Source organism: Bubalus bubalis, chromosome 12 (assembly GCF_019923935.1).
Source record: "Bubalus bubalis isolate 160015118507 breed Murrah chromosome 12, NDDB_SH_1, whole genome shotgun sequence".
NCBI classification, from domain to species: domain Eukaryota; kingdom Metazoa; phylum Chordata; class Mammalia; order Artiodactyla; family Bovidae; genus Bubalus; species Bubalus bubalis.
The window spans coordinates 36,639,053-36,646,034 of NC_059168.1; positions in this window are offsets into that span (position 1 = coordinate 36,639,053).

Below are 6,982 nucleotides of genomic sequence, written 5' to 3' on the forward strand. Positions count from 1 at the left end.
GGTGGGACTGTGACTTCTTGTAGCGGGGCAGGTACTGGAGTGAATCGGGCAAAAGTCTCTAGATGACACAGAGAGCACACAGGTGGACCAAGCTAACAATTGTAGAGGGAAGTCCAAGTCAAATAACTGGAAGAACATATGCAAAGTCAAGTCAGGAATCAACTGAGCTTGGGTTTGCTGCCTCAAGGGTTTGGAACTGAATGGAAGTGGGCTTGTAGGACAGACAGTTCAGAGCCAGGCAAGGTTTCCTGGAAAACAGTCCCAGGTTTGATCTGGCATGCATGGCTCACCAGCTGTGACAGTCAGGGCCTGGTGTCTTGAAACAGGATCAGGTGGACTTGGAAGAATCACTGGTCAGTGAACAATAGTTAAAAGCACCAGGGCCTGCATTAGGGTCTGGAACAAAAACTGGATCCCCACAGAAAAGGGGATCAGCAGGATGTAAACTCAAGGATAAACCCATTGCTGCTCCAATAATCAAATCAAAGGAGGAGTAGGAATGGAAGCAGAAAGCCCCCATGGGAAGCAGCCAAGGTTGTCAGTGTTGGAGACGTCCACATGGCGCTGGGGTGGGATGGGTTAGAGTGATGCCAGGATCAAAGGGTGGATGGTACGGCCACTCTCCATTCTGTTCCTACTGCTGTAAATGCGATGCATCTTATGCCATCAAAAGTTCTACCAGAATATTTGTTTCCTCTGTTTCCTGGCAATTAACTGAGAGTGTGAAGGAGAAAGGACATGTTTGCTTATGGGGAAGATTGTATGTTAGTGTTGACAAGAAATTTGTCTCAAAAGGAATTCCAGAATTTTGATCCTGCAGGCATTCCTATTGGAATCTGCTGGGACAGCAGGAAATGGGGAATGCAGCCAGAAGGACTGCCCCATGATCAGCTTCACTGAGTTCTCCAACTAACTGGTTGGGGATCCGTGAGTCAAGCCAAGGTGTTCTCTTTAGAAAAACTCTGTGAGAATGCACTTGCTTTGGGAAGGGTGGGGAACATCAGCACACACTCAAGAGCTTTACCAACTTAGCCAAGAGACAGTCACGCATAAGCCTGGAGAGAATGGAATGGAGGAAGCTTGGGTTCCAAGGAAGGCAAAGTTTCCAGCATGACAGCCAGAGAACAGAAGGCACCAACAGGGCAGAGGGCAGAGGGAGGCTGCACCCTAGGGGTGCTCCAGAGCTCGCTTGGAGGAGGGGGAGAGTGGAGTCAGCAGACCGGATGCCAAAGTACCCACCTTTACCTCCACTTCTACCATAATAGGTCAACCTGAGTGTGTTTTGCACATTAAGTTTCTGTGATTTTCTTTCATTTGGCTTTAGATCACCTGAAAAGCACCCCTTGACACCAACAGCACTAAGTGTCGTCTATGTTCTCAGGTCTGTGTCAGATGATATCTTAGTTATTCATGTAGAACCCTCTCCTCCAAGAGTTTATACTCTCTCTGGAAATTCCCGTTTTCTCTAATGGCAAAAAGGAGAGAACGCTCTAGGGTAGCACATAAGTGCTAGGTGTGAGGGTCTAGAAGTGAATCACAGGTGCAAGAAAAAAGAAAGAGATCTCTGGGCTATGGAGGTGAGGGGCCATGTCAAAAAGGTACCCCCTCAAAAGTGGCATCTGACCCTTAAAGGAGAAGAGGAGGAAAAGTGGGGAGGGTACTCTAAGCTGTGAGAACAGCACGAGCAAAGGTGTAGGGATAGGAACGCTCAGGGCCAGCTTGGAAAATAGTAGATGAAGAAAACATATGGATGACTGACTGTTTTCCATTTTCTAAATTACTTATTCAGACTGTATCCTGAGCAAGAACAATTTCCTGTGGTTTATAAATAGGTCTCAGTTATTTTAGTAGAATGTAATGCTGATGATCATTCATGGAATGTTCCACAGAGACTTCAGTTTTCCAAGAGTCAAGAGAAAATGTACAAATGGATAAGACATAGGGCAGTATATGAAACATCATTCATTACTATAGGGTCATCAAACCTAGCACAAAGTTCATGCAGAAACCAAGTACTGGTTTCTCTGTCTCATTCTCTCTCCTGGATTTGTTCCTGATTTACTATGCAAAGTGGCGAAGGCTTCAGATGACATGTACCTCTGGATACAAAAGAACAAGAAGAGAAATTGGGAGATTGAAAAAAAAAAAAAACAAACAGGCACAAGAGATAAAGTCATTTGTTTGAGCTCACAGGAGGGTGGTGTCAAGGTTACAATTCAGGATGACATGTCAAATTTCCTTTCATCTAATATCCTGAAAACAGCCTGCTGCTGCTGCTGCTGCTAAGTCGCTTCAGTCGTGTCCAACTCTGTGCGACCCCATAGACGGCAGCGCACAAGGCTTCCCCATCCCTGGGATTCTCCAGGCAAGAACACTGGAGTGGGTTGCCATTTCCTTCTCCAATGCATGAAAGTAAAAAAGTGAAAGTGAAGTCACTCAGTGATGTCTGACTCTTAGCGACCCCATGGACTGCAGCCCACCAGGTTCCTCCATCCATGGGATTTTCCGGGCAAGACTACTGCCTACCCACCTCCATAACAAGAAATCATTAGAATTGTACTGAGTTCCAATTCCTGTGATTCCTAAAATCAGTATTTTTTTTTTTTTTTTTTTTTTTTACTAGGCTGGTATGTTTCTTGGGTTGTGGATCCCAATAGCCTATACTTGAGAAACATTCCAATGTATATGTTTCCACACAGTCAAAGGCTTTGGCATAGTCAATAAAGCAGAAATAGATGTTTTTTCTGGAACTCTCTTGCTTTTTCCATGATCCAGCGGATGTTGGCAATTTGATCTCTGGTTCCTCTGCCTTTTCTAAAACCAGCTTGAACATCAGGAAGTTCACGGTTCACATATTGCTGAAGCCTGGCTTGGAGAATTTTGAGCATTACTTTACTAGCGTGTGAGATGAGTGCAATTGTGCAGTAGTTTGAACATTCTTTGGCATTGCCTTTCTTTGGGACTGGAATGAAAACTGACCTTTTCCAGTCCTGTGGCCACTGCTGAGTTTTCCAAATTTGCTGGCATATTGAGTACAGCACTTTCACAGCATCATCTTTCAGGATTTGGAATAGCTCAACTGGAATTCCATCACCTCCACTAGCTTTGTTCGTAGTGATGCTTTCTAAGGCCCACTTGACTTCACATTCCAGGATGTCTGGCTCTAGGTCAGTGATCACACCTTCTTGATAATCTGGATCATGAAGATCTTTTTTGTACAGTTCTTCTGTGTATTCTTGCCATCTCTTCTTAATATCTTCTGCTTCTGTTAGGTGCATACCATTTCTGTCCTTTATCGAGCCCATCTTTGCATGAAATGTTCCTTTGGTATCTCTGATTTTCTTGAAGAGATCCCTAGTCTTTCCCATTCTGTTGTTTTCCTCTATTTCTTTGCATTGATCGCTGAAGAAGGCTTTCTTATCTCTTCTTGCTATTCTTTGGAACTCTGCATTCAGATGTTTATATCTTTCCTTTTCTCCTGTGCTTTTCGCTTCTCTTCTTTTCACAGCTATTTGTAAGGCCTCCCCAGACAGCCATTTTGCTTTTTTGCATTTCTTTTCCATGGGGATGGTCTTGATCCCTGTCTCCAGTACAATGTCATGAACAAAGCCTTTGACTGTGTGGATCACAATAAACTGTGGAAAATTCTTCAAGAGATGGGAATACCAGATCACCTGATCTGCCTCTTGAGAAATTTGTATGCAGGTCAGGAAGCAACAGTTAGAACTGGACATGGAACAACAGACTGGTTCCAAATAGGAAAAGGAATATGTCAAGGCTGTATATTGTCACCCTGTTTATTTAACTTATTGCAGAGTACATCATGAGAAACGCTGGACTGGAAGAAACACAAGCTGGAATCAAGATTGCCGGGAGAAATATCAATAACCTCAGAAATGCAGATGACACCACCCTTATGGCAGAAAGTGAAGAGGAACTCAAAAGCCTCTTGATGAAAGTGAAAGTGGAGAGTGAAAAAGTTGGCTTAAAGCTCAACATTCAGAAAACGAAGATCATGGCATCCAGTCCCATCACTTCATGGGAAATAGATGGGGAAACAGTGGAAACAGTGTCAGACTTTATTTTTCTGGGCTCCAAAATCACTGCAGATGGTGACTGCAGCCATGAAATTAAAAGACGCTTACTCCTTGGAAGGAAAGTTATGACCAACCTAGATAACATATTCAAAAGCAGAGACATTACTTTGCCAACAAAGGTTCGTCTGGTCAGGGCTATGGTTTTTCCTGTGGTCATGTATGGATGTGAGAGATGGACTGTGAAGAAGGCTGAGCGCCGAAGAATTGATGCTTTTGACCTGTGGTGTTGGAGAAGACTCTTGAGAGTCCCTTGGACTGCAAGGAGATCCAACCAGTCCATTCTGAAGGAGATCAGCCCTGGAATTTCTTTGGAAGGAATGATGCTAAAGCTGAAAGTCCAGTACTTTGGCCACCTCATGCGAAGAGTTGACTCATTGGAAAAGACTCTGATGCTGGGAGGGATTGGGGGCAAGAGGAGAAGGGGATGACAGAGGATGAGATGGCTGGATGGCATCACTGACTCGATGGATGTGAGTCTGAGTGAACTCTGGAAGTTGGTGATAGACAGGGAGGCCTGGCCTGCTGCGATTCATGGGGTTGCAAAGAGTCGGACACGATTGAGCGACTGATCTGATCTGATATGGTTTCCAAGAGAAAGAAGATATTTATAGTGGTAATTAATTAGGTTAGGGATGGATCTGTATTCTGTTGCAATTAGCATTATCCTCAGTGTCCCTGTTCCATTTTCCAATCTGCTTCACTAGCATTTGCTTCGGAGAAGGCAATGGCACCCCACTCCATACTCTTGCCTGGAAAATCCCACGGGCGGAGGAGCCTGGTCAGCCGCAGTCCATGGGGTGGCAAAGAGTCGGACGCGACTGAGCGACTTGACTTTCACTTTTCACTTTCATGCATTGGAGAAGGAAATGGCAACCCACTCCAGTGTTCTTGCCTGGAGAATCCCGGGGACGGGGGAACCTGATTGGCTGCCGTCTATGAGGTCGCACAGAGTCGGACACGACTGAAGAGACTTAGCAGCAGCAGTAGCAGCAGCATTTGCTTTACTATATACTATTCACTTTGGCCTAAGAAAGATTATGAATGAACACATTTTTTTTTATTTGAATTTTCTTTTGAGCTCCTTTTCTCATATAAGCTAAGGATAAAAAATGAACTGATGATAAACCTCAACATCCCACCTTCTAGTCATAATGCAGTTGGTAAAAGAGGGAGCCTAGACTTCACAGCTTTGGGTGATGAAAATTAAGTTTTAGTGGCAGTAGCAGCAGCAGCAGTAAACTACTTATTACAAAAAATTTCTTATAGGACAAAAAGAACACTCAGTTCTGTCCTGGGGCTTACTAGGTGGCTCAGTGATAAAGAATCTGCCTGTCAAGCAGGAGACATAAGAGACATGGGTTCAATCCCTCAGTCGGGAAGATCCCCTGGAGGAGGAAATGGCAACCTGCTCCAATATCCTTGCCTGGAAAATCCCATGGACAGAGGAGCCTGGCGGTCTACAGTCCACGGGGTTGTGAAGAGTTGAACACAACTGAGCGACTAATCACGCACACATGCACAGTTCTTATACCTAAACTGTCACTCTCAAACATCCCCTAGACTAAAAAATAACACTACAAGAGATTCTAGAAGTTTTTGCAAAAATTTGAAACCCACACCCCAGCTTTCAAAATAAGAACAAATGTTATTAAGTAGCCTTTTTATTCTTAAAATTAGGTCAGCTTATTGGTAACAAGGGCTTCCCAGGCTGTGCTAGTGGTAGAAGAACCTGCCAATTCAGGAGATATAAGAGACGTGGGTTCAATCCCTCAGTCGGGAAGATCCTCTTGGAGGAGGATATGGCAACTCACTCCAGTATTCTTGCCTGGAGAATCCCATGGACTGAGGAGCCTGGCAGACTATGGTCCATAGGGTCACAAAGAGTCAGACACAACTGAAGCGATTTAGCATTCATGCACATTGGGTAATAAAACCACCATCAATAGCATTTTGGTCATTCCAATAATCCTTCCCCAAACTCTTAAAATACTACCAAAATTGAAAAGGAAACTCCACCCAACTTACCAAATGTATTAACAGTTGCCTACAAAAATGTCCTTTGACAGGTAGAATGTGTAGCCAGTCAAACAGTATTATTTTCACAGTGTTTAAGATTTACAGAATCCTTTCTTAATGCCTAAGATTTTGCTTAGTTCAGTCATGCCATGTGTAAGTTTTATACTTTATGAGGATTTTCAGAAGGGAGAGGGTGAAGGTATTCTTTTTTGGACATATCATATCACTACAGTGATATGATAGCAACAGTGGATTACATATTAAACCACCAGCTAATTGGAAATTAAGTTCACAGGGATAACCCAGTCCAGCATGATCTACATATATTTTTTGGTTTCTGACATCCAAACACATTTACTTAGAGTATGAAAAAACTAGACTAGGAATTGGGAGATTTCTACCATAGAAACCATATCAAGTTTTTCCATTTTGATCCCTAAAGCAAACAATTAAACAAAGACAAAAACAAAAACCCAAACATACTGGGTTTCTGAGATGTGGAAGTTTAGATAAGGTCTTTTCTGTGCAGTTCTCAGGAAGTAAGATTCAAGTGCCCTTTGTATTTCAGTGTTGTGTATCTATGAAGAGAGGCCACAGACCCAGGTGATCAGGAAACACACCTTTCCTTCCTTTCCTCGGGATGCTCTATGTAGGCTTTCCCAAACTAGTCAGTGACCTCCCAGGGCCATTTCCACTGAATGTGATCTGAACAAAGGGCTTGGGAGTGGTGGGAGAGGAGGACATCATGATAAAATTAGCTTCAGAAATATGAGACATATACCTTATGAAGTATGGTAGTGTATTGACATCTGAGAAAATCTGCAGTTATAGTAAGGTCTGTTTTGGATCATCTGAGAGTTTCCCAAGCC